General features: G+C 39.9%; 2 protein-coding genes across 6 annotated transcripts in view; both read left to right on the plus strand.

Moving 5' to 3' along the window:
* LOC137383801 (transcriptional enhancer factor TEF-5-like) overlaps nucleotides 1–14,090 on the plus strand; it is a 152,615-nt gene that overhangs the window by 88,587 nt on the left and 49,938 nt on the right. The window lies entirely within an intron of this gene.
* Nucleotides 1–14,090, plus strand: part of rpl10a (ribosomal protein L10a) — a 401,386-nt gene that overhangs the window by 27,134 nt on the left and 360,162 nt on the right. The window lies entirely within an intron of this gene.

The following is a 14,090-nucleotide window of genomic DNA, read 5'->3' on the forward strand; positions in this document are numbered from 1 at the left end:
GGTCACAGGAGTAGCTACTTCCTGGACCGAAGAGGAAATTCTCCAGCCAGCCACTTTATGCGCTTTGTGAAAGGCTGATGGTTTTGCACTTTTCCCACATAACACATTTCCTTTTCTAGTGCATTCTTATTCTGCAGATTTTAAGAATGAGGAAATGGTAGAAGAAATAGGGTTTGAACGTAGCTTAACTGGTCCGAGCAGTGAAGGGGAATAGCAGCAACAAGAATTTTGGGAGGGGAGGGGGTGGTGGGAGAAAAAGATGGGAGGAGTGGGAGAATAGGATATTTCTTCTGGTGTAAACCCGAAGTGTTGACTGGGGTTAATTCATATCTGCATGCAACTCTTGGGAAAATACAGAATACAAGACCAATGAAATCTCTCAAAAGACAGACTTGCATTTATATAGCATGTGTCCCAAAGTGATTTACAGCCAAAAGAACAACTTTTTGAAATGTAGACTATTGTAATATAGGAAATTTGGCAGCCAGCCAATTTGGACACAGCAAGGCTCCACAAATGAAAATGACCAATTTTTTTAAAAAAGTAATGTTGGTTGAGGATAAGTATTGCCAGGATACTGGGGAGAAACAAGACTGTAAAATTGATCTTTGCAAAATTTATGTTCAGTTATAAAATTGCTGTAAATTTGTAACTACAAACGTCATCTAGTGTTGAGAGTTTGAGTATATACAAAATCCTCCGTTCTGGCTGATCAATCCACTCTGGGACTGATGTATAGATTCTTCCCAGTGATTTGTTTAAAAGCATTAGGATATGACTTGTGATACAAGCAGTCATCTGTGAAAAGTACATCCCGTTATTTTATTTTAACCCCTTCCAACACCATTACACCTCAATTCATTGAGTTGCATTGTACATTGCTGCATTGGTTTAGCAGGTTGCAGAAGGAGTGCAGGGAAAGTAATGATGTCCCAGTCAAGCAAAGCAGTGACCCTGGTTGTACAAGAGCACAAGGTGAAACGAGCTGATGGTTATCTTGGCTGTGCGTAACAACAATGTTAATTGGAGATTGGAAGAGATACACTGAAACTAATGGCTACAGTAGATGTTCATGCAGCCCTGAAAAGAACCATTAGCCCAGGATTTAACAGTAAGACAGACTTGCATTTATATAAAACTATTTTCATGAACTCGGGATGTCCCAAAGCTTCATAGCCAATGAAGTACTTTAAGTGTAGTCACTTGTGGTATAGCAATGCAATACTGGGGGAAAAAAGTCAATTTTGTATGTACAGAAAGATTGAAATCCTACAGATAGCACAAGTTAATAAATTTCAAGAACACAAGATAGCAGCTTCATTACAGGATGTATGCATAATGAGGAAATTTAGCTCACGATTAGATTGGAGAAGCTGGGGTTATTGTCCTTGAAACAAAGGAGTTTGAGGGGAGATTTGATGGAGATGTACAAATGAGAGGTTTAGATAAGATGGACAAAGAAAAGCTAGTCCCATAGGACACTATTTAATGTAGTGAGTGATCATGCCCTGGAACTTGCTGCCTACGAGGGTTGTGGAAGCAGAGTCGATCAATGATTTTAAAGGAAACTGGATGGGCAATTGAGGGAAATAAACTTGCAGAGCCACAGGAATAGAGTGGAGGGAATGGGACTGATTGGACTGCTCTAGAGAGAGCTGGCATGGACTTGAGCTGAATATAGCACAGAAGGCAACCAATGACTGGCTTTTAGTTCCGGACTAGAGCTAATGGAGCTATTGCTGCCCTTTCTCTATTGGCTACCAATCTGGGATGATATTTCAGACAACTGTTTAATACAGAAACAGTTGTACCAACCAATCCATTATAAGTCAGAGATCCCAAATCCTACACTGCATTTTGAGACTATGGGGATGTGTTCGAGCATGGGCTGTTGCAATGAAGGAATCCTTGGATAGTGGTCGAGGTTCTGCAAAACACAAAGTATAAAAGATAGAACGAATGAACTTGCATTTCTATAGTGCCTTTCAGGACCTCCCAAAGCACTTTAGCGCCATGAAGTATTTTCGAAGTGGTCACTGTTATAATGTAGGAAACAGCAGCCAAATTGCAGACAGCAAGCTACCATAAACAGCATAGAACTATAGAAAAATTACAGCACAGAAGGAGGCCATTCAGTCCAACATGTCTGTGCCAGCTGAAACAATGCAACAATGACCAGATTTTTTTTGTTTAATAAAGCATCACGTTGGTTGAAGGATGAATACTGGCCAGGACTTGCCTGCTGTTCTTCAAAAGAATCTTTTTTTGTCCACCTGAGAGGGCAGATAGGGCCGTTGGTTAACATCTTATCTGAAAAAGATGGCTTCTTCTGTGGCGCAGCACTCCCTCAGTACTGCACTGGAGTGTCAGCTTGGGGTTTTGTGGAGTTGGACTTGAACCCACAATCTTCCGCTCAGGCAAGAGTACTACCCACTGAGCCACGGCTGACTGAGGTAATTAATCTCAGGTGGTGGTGGAAAATGGGAGATATCTAATTGGTCGTCCATTCTATGCAGCACTTGAATATCAGGCTCTGCCTGTAACAGGCAGCCAGATATCTCTCACTTTGTGCTATTGCCCAAGACCCCTCATATTTAAAAAAATAAAATTAACCCAGGAATCTGCAAACCCATTTATAAAAATGACAGGTAAACTAATATTCTAAAGGGTAGACAGGAACAGTATATTCAAGTAGGAAGTATCCAGCGCGTCTTTAGAAAAGGATGATGTTCCTGAGCTTGCTCTTTGACAGGTCTTAAATTAAGTAGAGATTTGCATCGCTTAGATTAATTCTTTCACTAAAGTTTTCCAAAGTTCAAAATCCCATGTGAATAACTTCTAATTAAACGAAAGCCTGTAAGTATCCAGAGTAGAACATGGAACTGGATTAAGGTTGTTGAAACAATGGTCAAAAGCATAAATGTTAGAGACTGGGAAAGGAGAACAAATCAGTGCTGGAACTCCTTGTTGCTTAATTATGAATTAATGACCTGAAAACCAAATGCAAGCTTTACAAATTTGTAAAGCCTACTAAAATAGGAGGACCAGTGGATGCAGAGCGAGAGACTTACAGAAGGATTTTGATGGGGATTTGTCAACACGATATATTTGCATTTAACTTGAAGTATCTATTATGGCCCTTTGAAGATTTGGTCAAGTAAAACATGAATGGTATTGAATTGGTAGAGACCTAGCCCCAGTGGCAAAGTCTTCATTTTCAACGTCTGGGCATGTGCTGACAGTATATTAAAGAAAAACACATTTAGTCAGAAGTATAGAGTTAAGTATAGATTACACACTGATCAGAGCTGAGATGCTGCATTAATTATGGCCACAGTATCACAAAAGCGGTCCAAGTATTGGAAGGAGTGTAGAGTGCAACATCAACCCAAATGCAAAAGTGGCCAAATTATGTACAAAGACGCTTGTTGTGGGGGGGGAAGAAATGTAGGGGAGAAGAGAAAGACTGAGAAGGACCCATGAGGCAACACTAGATATTAAATTGATAAAGGTGACCTATTACGTTTTAAATTAGAGTAGGACTGGGTAAAATAGGTTAAACCCATAATATGTAAATTGTTTGAAACAGTCGGTCAGGAAGTGTAGACAAGAGACGACATTAGATAATGCTAGAATGGGAGAGTTGGTGGTGTATTAAAGGATGGGACTTATTGTCCTTTTCTAGAACAGAAATCAGATAAAATTAATATCGCAAATTTGCAACGAGGGGAAATAAATTCACCATAGATCCACCTCAGCATACCTGGACTGTGTGTCAGAGAACGGTTTTACTAAATGTAGGCAGCTGCTTCCAAAATGTCTTCCACCAGTGGGTATCAAGTTTTTCTGTATGGGGTGGGAAGAAAAGGCTTTTCCTGAAAATATAGACTACCTCAGAGACCCTCTGCTCCAACTTCCTAAAAGATACATTCATCTAACTAAAAGGAAAACTGATTTCTGTTCTATTTGCAGAAAATAAGAAATCTCATTCTTTTAATGCCTGACTCCCATTCTGTGTCTATCTAAACTACTCTGCCCAAGTTCAACAATGCCACACAATCTCCCAAAGTCATTGATACTCAATTAGATTTATAATAACTAGTTCTTTAACTATTGAGACAAACATTTGAGCAGACCAATGTAAATTACAAATTTACAGTTCCACTTCCAGCACGGATTTCTAGAGTAGCAGGTTGTACAAGGACAGCCAGTTAGCACTGCACCATATGAAATTTTAGTACTACTTTGCACATTAAAAATCATCATGACAATCTAAGCTCATCATAGCTTAGGTCAGCATCATTAATTCTGTATGGACATCAATTTGAAATAAGACTCCTAATTTATGAAGCAAATAGTGCTACATGTTATCAAGATGATTAAGGCAGTTTGAAACCAAACTCCTCCCATCAACTTCATGGCATAACTTTAAGCCTCTAGAAAAGCTCGAAGGCTGCGAGGTCATCTCTAGTTTTATATGAGCAATAAATCTCCAGAGTTTCACACAGCATTTAGGATATAATCAATCGCATATGTCTGTTATTTACTTTTTTTTTTAAAAAAAAGTTTAAAACAGGACACCAATCAGCAATAAGACCCCAGTGTTTTGATTTTTTTTTTTTAAATCTTGCATTCCTTTCAAATCTGGACATTTCCAGAGAAAATCAGCAGAATGGTTTTAAGCAAATGTGCAAGAGTAGGCAGTGGGTTTAACCTATTATCTTTAGGTCATCTCATCCACAATTTTAACTTTTCAAATCGTACAAGGGTCACGGTAATCAAAAGAAATCCACTGATCGACCCTAGAGGATTCCCAGTTCACCTGCAACAGCTCCCAAAATTGTAAGCAAATGTCCCAGCGCCACTGGCTCCCATACCTCCATCAGCCAGCCCTAACTGCAGTCAGGAGCCTTTCCTGCCACTTTACAAATTGAGAAGTGATACACCATTGTGTTGGGAGGCTTGTAACATATATTGGAAGTAGGGGGTGCGCGGGTTTTTCAGACCCATTTTTAATCTTCCTCAACCAACAGGTTAAAATGACCTCCCGTGCGCTTTTTGTTCTGTTCATGCCTGCAGTCATTTTAAGTGTAGGTTTTAGATCTGGGAAAGGTGCCCACCGCAGGCAAGCGTGGCTTATGATGGTCATGAGGCAATTATGACTCCTGATGGGCATACAAGTGATTCCAGACCCACTAGCAAAGTCTGGAGGGGAGTGGGAGCAGAGCCAGAAGAGGCCCAGGATGGTAGGCAATTTGAATTTTTTTTATTGTTTCCTTGTGGGCTAGTCAGTCTTCTGGGTCCTACAAGGAAACCCTAGGCTTCCCATCTCAGGGTAAACTCCCCATGCTGCTATTCTCTTTGTCTGGAAAAATCCCACTCGCACCCATTGGTCAGGTAGGTTTTCCTGCCGCATTTGAATGGGAGTTGGACATCCAACATGAAAATGATGCTTGGGCATTAAAATCTCACCAGGTCTGAAGTGGCGCAGTCATGTTCACCCCCTCCCCGATATTAAGAGCGTTGTGTTCAGATCTCAATTTAACAGCTCAAAACCTTTATTTCCAAATCTCCAAGCCCACAATTTAAATCAGGCAATGCAGAAATAGAAGCTGAAGTAGCACTGAATTTCCAGGGCTCGAGGCCTTTAGATAACCTGTGGATGAGAGTTTGGACACCCCTGCACTGGGGATCCCTGTTTATCCCACTCAGGAATAAATATTATAAACAGAGCATTAGATCACCATTCAAATAAAGGATGCAACTGTGTGAAGTAAAAACAGGTGCCATCTGATCTACACAGTGAATCACAGGAGACCCTGAGCATACAGTCTTGTTGCACTGAGTGTCAGTCAAAGCAAAGGCACTCAAAGGGTTAACACACCATCCTATTCAAAGTGCTAAATCAGAGTTATTTTTACAAACCGGCACAGTAACCCAGGATTTATTTGGCCTGCAATTTTATCTTGTATAAACAAAATCTACACTTGTTTCAATAAATACACTGCAGCATTGAATGGGCAATATTTGCCTTACAAGGCACTATCTTGACAGGCCAATACCAGCTCTCAGATTAGCTTCACAGGAACACCACAGCTTGCGTCTCAGGAGTAGTGGGAAACTTCCAAAAACAGCACAGTAGCAGTGCTGGCAGTTGGACTCACACATTTACCAAGGGGCTTTAAGTCAGGTTGCATGCTCACAACTGCTTCATTAGATTATGAAACTTAGCCTTTCCTTAGTCCAATGTTACATGTAGTCACTATATAATTCTAGCACAGAAACAAGCCATTCAGCTCAACTGGTCTATGCCAGTGTTTATACTCCAAATGAACCTACTCATCCAACCTTACTTCATCTTAGCTTATCAGCATATCCTTCTATTCCTTTCTCCCTCATGTACCTCGCTTCCCTTTAAATGCGTCTATGCTAGTCATGTAGACTAGAGAAAGCTTAATGAACCCCTCCACCTCTCAGCCTGGAGATTGGTACTACTATCACCAAGGATTCCACCCCCCAACCATCAACATCATGGGTGAGGGGGTGTCACCATTGACCAGAACCTCAATAGGATCAGCCACATTAACAGGTCAGAGGCTGGGTATTTTGTTAAATTGAAGACTGTAATGTTCAGAATATCAGTAACGTGAAATATACATACACCAGTTAATGGAAATATATGGATATACATTTTATATATGGCCCTAAAGGTACCAAGGGTGTGAACCTACATGGCCCACAAAGACTAAAATCTTGCACACTCCCTGGTCTAATCCATATTAGAATTTTCCTGAGAGAAGTTGGTCACCCATGCCAATGTTTAGAGTTGCAGGAACAAGTCCTGACTACACAAGACAAATGAGTCAGGGCACTTAGGACCTGTGGCCACAATTGTGACCCTCAGAAAACATTTAGTGACCAGCATTACCCTGTAAAAAATTCATTGGGGGAAAGAATTACTACTGGCACTTCAGGGCCTTGCAATTAGAGTGTCAGAATTAGAACCCAGTCTGGGGGGGGAAAAAAATCAATTCAACACTCAAGTTCTTTTCTTTGCCCCCACCTTTTACCTGCCTTGATATTTTCAGCTCGATGGTGAATGTTGGTGCCATCGCTGGTAGACCCCCAGGATAGAGAAGCCAGTGAGCCTGACTGGACAAGCGAGCAAAATCCACATTTGCTTATATAGCCTGTGGGTAACTTCTGTCTCTCAAGACAGCAGCACAGCTTCAAGTGTGTAAAAGCCAGAGATGCAGTCAAAGCTTTATGCAGGCTCAAAAACTACAGCTTTCATTAGTTTAGATGATTCATCCTTGGTAGGGTGTGGGGTGACACAGCGGAAGTAGCAGCAAAGCAAGTTGCTGAACAATCGGCAGAAAAATGTGTCATCCTTTGTTGCTTGTAGTGCCCTATCAATATGAACAGCCCTTTCAATTGAAGAGGATTTGAACAACCCCCTTACTACCCCCACTTTGAAACTCATGAAAACAAGTCACCAACTCCCAGAACATTGTCTGTTTGATGTAACCCACAAAGCAGCTATATCCAATGTTTGCAGCTCAACAGTGCCAGCTTGATAGCACCCTTGCTATCAAGTCAGCAAGTATTGGGTTCAAGCCTCACATAATTTAGGCTGATCCTCCAATTCATTACCGATAGGATCTCCTGCATTGTTGCAGGTGCCACCCTTCAGAGGAAATATTAAACTAAGGCAAGGCAATTATTTCCCTGTTAGAGGTTCCTGTGGACACAACACAACATTATTTGAAGATCAGGGAGCGCTCCTGGTCATCAGCTATTCTTTCCAGACATGGCACATAGATTATTAATCTGTTTGTAGGATTTTGCTGTGTATTAAAAAAGGTTGCTATGTTCACCACAGCAATGAATGAAGTAAAAACCAACTGTTCAATGCTTTAACATGATATGCTATATAAATGCAAGTTCCTTCATTGTGATTAAACCAAGCGAATGCTGAAAAAAAACACAGCAAGTTCCACACTCGCTGGAATTTGCACCATTTTATAACTATTTTGGAGTTAGTCTAATTAATACATTTGCATTAACCAGTGCAGAATAAAACTAGTTCCAGATACAAAATAGAGCAATTTGTATCTTTTACGCTGTTCTGCTTGTAAACCACGTCCATATTAAGAGGCTGCTTAACCCAAGGAGTCATCACCAGCACAGCGTATATAACGGAAGCAGTGCCAGAGACAGTGCTGCAGTGTTCTATTGGCAAGTGTTTGTAGGGCTACTAGATGCAAAACAGAGGCACAGAATGAACAGAAGAGTCCACCTTTGGTGCACAAGACTGGTCACTGGGGAACACACAAAGGCTGAGTGACACTACCTGCTGCTTTTCACCATCAGTTCAGGAATGAACTTGCTGTACTAGGCACACAGTGCTCAAATGGAGCAACGAGAAACAAGGGTGAGGTAGGAGCAGTGTGCTTCCAACAGTAAGTCAATCCCCACTTCAGACCAGTTACTACCAGCTCCCCACTTCGAATTTTCCACTCAACTCCAGGCAAATTTTTTTTTATTAAAAACTTGAATAGAATTAATGGAAACTCAAAGATAACAATGCATGTGTAAATCGAAAATTCTCACCATTGATTGCATTTTGTTTTGTCTGTTTAGTGAAACCTGCTTAGAAATATTCACCTCTAACATGAAGCTATTCCTTAAATGTTTACATAAACAATATAGTCACAGTCCTCAGAACTGTGTTTCATGGGCCATTTGAATCAGTGGGTCACCCTCTTTTTACAGGTCTTGCACCAATAATCACTCACAGCTCATACAAAAACACTGCACAGTTACTATCTAAATAGAAAGAAAAAAAAATTAGTTATACATTCAGCAGAAGACTTGATAGCAGTCATTCTACCCCAAATACACTACAGGATTAAAAAGAATCTGCTTGACTCTGTCTTTTAGTATAGCACCTAGGGCAGAACATTGAATCTTTAAAAGGCATTGCTTCTTACAGACCCAAAGTGCTGTGTTAGCTTGTCCTTTATGGAGCATTACATCACTTATTACCTCGAATTCCCAAGATCTTTGGCAACCCATTGTCTAAGGATGGAAAATACTTAGGAATAAGGATTAGCAGGGGCAGAAGCAGTCATTGATTGACGTAAAAGGCAAAGTTTTCACTAAATAAGTGATCATTCTTTTTAGGAAAATATCTATTGAATCCAAATAAGCATGAATTGGTGCCATAAACCACACAAAAAGAATTATTCAGAGCTTCAGTGTAATTTGGATACAAGCATCATTTACTCAAACCAGTAACTATGACCAGATCTCGTGCCCATGTTAGGTGGTGTCTGCTCCATCGAGGTACAGACCCAAATTCCAAAGCTACTGCTTGAACTCATTTGACAACTGACTCCTCAAGGCAGGATTGTTGAACCAAGGTGACCTGGGCAGGTTTCACTGTTGTGATTAACTGAATGAAAATTGTGTTCAATCCCATTAATGATGTGCTTTTCTTGAATTCAGGCAATGAATGTGGTAAGTATCTAATGAATTATATTGTCCATTTCTGTGTGTATGTTTGTGCATGACTCTTTAAAAACCTCTCCTGCCCAGGCTGCTTTCAAGACCATTTGCCAAGTATGTTGGGGGAAACTTTACTGACCTGTTTAACTGGCTCCAAACTCCAGCCTGGGAGTTAAATTCTTAAATGTATTCTTATCGAAACTCCAGTCATCAGCTACTTGACTGTAGAAGTCTTGACTTGTAGCTACTCCCAGTGTTTCATTATAGTTCAATTGGACTGATCACTTCATAGTTGCAAAGGACTATCAGATTGACCCATCAAATAGTCCAATTTATTTGAGGTGGGGTACAAAACAAGTTCCATACAAAGCATTCCGGATAGGATTGAAAAAGCCAATGTTCTCCATTCGCCTGTTGAGGCAGAAAAAGTTGCTTGTGAGCATTTAGCATGTTCAAAGATTACCTAATTTAACCTGGGCTGGAAGAGGTCATTTCTATGGTCTTGGCTGTTTACTTTCTGCTACATTTGTAGGTAGAGGGACTGTTCCTTTTTTAAAATTTCCCAACTTAAAAAAAAAAGACAGACCTTGAAGAGGATTGGTCTCAAACCAAATAAGCGTCAGAGCATCAAAAACACAAGAGGTCCAGTTGGGATACTGGTCAATGATCTGTAATAGGATCTTTAACCAATTCCCAGAGAATGTATTAATTGGGTGGGTGGGGGAAGAAAGCAATGAAAAAAAAAAATACAACATTAACTGGGTGTAGAGAAGGTCAAAGTTGAACACTACTTTAAGCAGTGATAGTAGGACAAAAAAGGACACAGATTCAAGACATCAAAAGACAAAAAATGAAGTTCATTTACCCAGTATTAATTAGTAGAATTTATGGACTTTAGAGAAAGGTAGTGTGGGAAAAACCCTTGGAATTATTTTTTAAAAAGTGACTGATCATCAGATCTAGCTAATAAGAACTTGCTTCCCAAAAGTGCTTCTTTTCAGCAACTGTATGAATATACTGGAATAGTTGACAAATTTGGGAAGGAATGACTGGTAGGATGTTAAGGAATTTAAATGTTAAAAAAGGTATCAAACTAGAATATCATTTCAGATTAATGGCTTACAGACAATAAGTTACAATTTAGATCCTATAGAACATAAGAAATAGGAGCAAGAGTGGATCACATAGCTAGTCAAGCCTGCTCTACCATTCATAAGACCTTTAGGTTCTGTTTCCTGTCCACTCCTCATATAGACTGCTAGCTTATACAATACTTGGTATAAGAATATGTAAAAATTTTGGAAAGGTTCATTTTCAAAGGGGATATTTCCCCCAATTAAAACAACTTTTAACGGAAAACGCCAATAAATACTTACTCTCTGTTTCAAAGTGAAGCTAAGACCAGTGTATTCCTCCACTGCTTGTCAGTTTTTAATTCCAGTCTTCCCTTACATAATATCACCCTCTTAACAGCCACATGGTGATTATTCCATCACTAAATGGTGTTGATCTTCTGTAAGTGCCTTTTTTTTTCTGGTTATGGATAGCCACCTCCGCCAGTTCCTTTGCACTGATCCAGCTGGAATTAAAGAGAGATGATTCCACAGCTGTCATTAATGCATAGATATCCTGCTAATTCATTGATTCTAGTTGGTCATTAAAGATAATTACCTTTTGATGATGACCCACCTTTATAGAAGTTGTTGAGTAATAAGAATTCCTCCCCAGCCTGGGCAGGTCAGTTGATGATAATCAGTCAAAGAAGTTTCAGTTTATTAAAATCCAAGTCTAGAGCTTGTATTTTCTGCTTAAAGCAGAGCTTTGTTCCTTTAAATTAATAAAAGAATCACCTCTCACTATAGTATGAATGTAACACAGCATTGTTTCTAGTAGAGAACAGATATCATATGCCCCAAACTACAAAATCACATAGAATAATGCCATTATTTCTGATTTCCCTTTTAGTATAGACCTGATAGTAGGTCCCTACCCGAACTGTGTTTCAATTGGCTGCTAAAGACAGCTTTATTGAAGAGTGTGGAACTAGCCCTAAATTGACAGTAAACTAGCAATCCCATTCAACAAAGCAATTAGGGTGGTTGGAAGTATCACACTGGTACAGTAGGAGGTGCTTTACTAAGATTTGATATTGTGATTCAGGGCCTAGGAGTTAAGCACCTGAGATTAGCTAATTCAGCACAGATCAGCAATTGAACCTAGGGCCGTCCTGGTTGCTATGGCTTGCTTACCCATTAGCCAGTAGATATACCAACCAAGTTCTTTATTTAACAAATCCTTCCATCTTTGAGGCTTTTTCCAGACTATAGTTTGATTGTACATTATCCAACAGTCCTACATTCTTCAACTGAATTTTTCTACGTTCTGTATGAGATTTTCATGCTGAGATGTTTCATTTCAGGCAGAGCTGAAAAGTCCCTGTCAGTGTGGTGCAGTCCAGTCTCACTATCATAGATAATATACTTAGATGATCAATTGAACCCAAGGTTCATCTGCAGGGAGGAGAACAGTAACTGAACCTAGAGCAATAGATCTCTAGGAGAGACAAAGTTTTGATCAGCTTGCGTACTGTAAGAGTGATCACAAAACCCCAGGACTGAATTGACCTTAAATATTTATGGGATTAGGTTAGCAATTTGTTTACATGAATTTAAAAATGTTCACTATAAGTGTGTTGACTGTAGAAGGTGAGTTACGAAGGTAACCTTTTCCCTTAATTCCAGTCTCCAATCTTTTAATTAGGTACTGTGCAATCGAAATAGCTGCAGATTTTGACTACCCACGAGGAAATTTAGAACTCAAAAGTTCTAACTACCAGCTAGTTTCAGCAACTCACTGTACAGGAGGAAAGCTGAGAGCAGGGATGAAGTTCTGGTGATAAAATAAAAACAGGAAATGCTGGAAACACTCAGCAGGTCTGGCAGCATCTGTGAAGAGAGAAACCTTTAACTTTTCAGGTCGATGACCTTTCATCAGAACTGGAAGAAGTTAGAGATTTAACAGTTTATAAGCAAGTGATGTTGTAGATGTAAGAGTGCTGATGCTTGTTGGGATCTTCCCTCTATCTATGATGAATACTGTTGTATGCTGAGGCTATTTCTTGACCCAAGTGCCTGTACCAGTTGTTACTGTATCATAAATACTCTTGCACGTTTTCTGCTATGCTGCTTTCCAAAGTGAAAATAGTTCTTTACTCTGAACTTGTCTTATAACTTAACTTGTGAAGTAGCCTCACTTCCATGTCTTACATTGATTTTCAAAGTCACTTTTTCTCTTTTTACTCAGTGAGGTGAATGTACTTGGTTGTGGGAAATGGAACACTTCTTTGTTTTGAAAGCTCAGATATTGGCACTCCCAGATCATAGCCAGACACTCTAATAATGTGTCTCCAACTCCAACATTGGAAGACCATCCCCTCATTGCACCAGTGTGACATTTATTTTCCCAGACTATCCTTGTTGCCACTCCAAAAGACATGGGCAGTAATGTGGACTTGTGTTCACTAGTGACTGGATTGAGAATGCTTCAAACTCATTTCATAAAGAGCACTTCCGATTGATGGGCTGGGTAGGTGGACTCTCATCTAATCAGACTGAGCTGGATTAAACCTAAGTCTTGACATGTCCAAACTCCTCCCAATGATGCTGCTTCAAAACACTTTAACTTACAATTCAACTTAAAAATGCATGGATTTGACACACAGCAGGAACTTTGGGATATGTACTTCACTAGTAATTCCTTTACCAGTGCCCCTCCCCCTCCCAGCATCTGCCTGTCATGTGTTGTGAAGGCTACGATATTTGTGAGATTAGAGGATACAAGATACATTATGGGATACAGTTTCTATCCTGTAATCTGATTAACGCACTTGAGATGTGGCCAATGTCATTCATGAGATATAAACTGAATACCACAGGTGCTCATACTGTTTATACCACACGGTGAGCAATCGTTAAAACTCCTTATAATTTAAATGTAAACCATCTAGATATATGGCAAACTATTGCTGGTGGTCTCACTGTGAATTTTACAATGGCATCTGCTCTGAATTATGGTATCTCCATGAAGTACTTTGTGGATGTTGCATCAGCATCACATGCTTTAGCAGAGGGTTCTGCCATCCAAATAAGATCAAAGCCTGCCCAAGGCTTTAACTCTTATGACTTGAGGGCTTCCAAACTCATTCAATACCTGACATTCCCCTTTATTGCCCATTGCATTGCCACGATATGTCATGCTCCATGACGTGACTCTTTTGGTGTTTTTGATTTGTGTGAGAATTGAGAGTTTCCTGCAAGTGGTGGAACATGCTGCAGTAATGGGGAGGGAAAAGGGAGAAAACCTTTCCTGACCAGTTGCTGCTATAATGTTCAGGACCATTTCAAAACCAATGTGCAGAACTGAGCAGCCACAGAATTACAAAATAAGCTACTAAAGGGGCTGTTTTGTCTTGCAGTGGAGGGGAACAACCTTGAATCACCTGAGTTGCATGAACTTGCCTGCACTTTACAGACACTAATTTTTTTTAAACAGGGTTTAAACCTTGCAATTAACAATCTCTA

Source organism: Heterodontus francisci, chromosome 25 (genome assembly GCF_036365525.1).
Source record: "Heterodontus francisci isolate sHetFra1 chromosome 25, sHetFra1.hap1, whole genome shotgun sequence".
NCBI classification, from domain to species: domain Eukaryota; kingdom Metazoa; phylum Chordata; class Chondrichthyes; order Heterodontiformes; family Heterodontidae; genus Heterodontus; species Heterodontus francisci.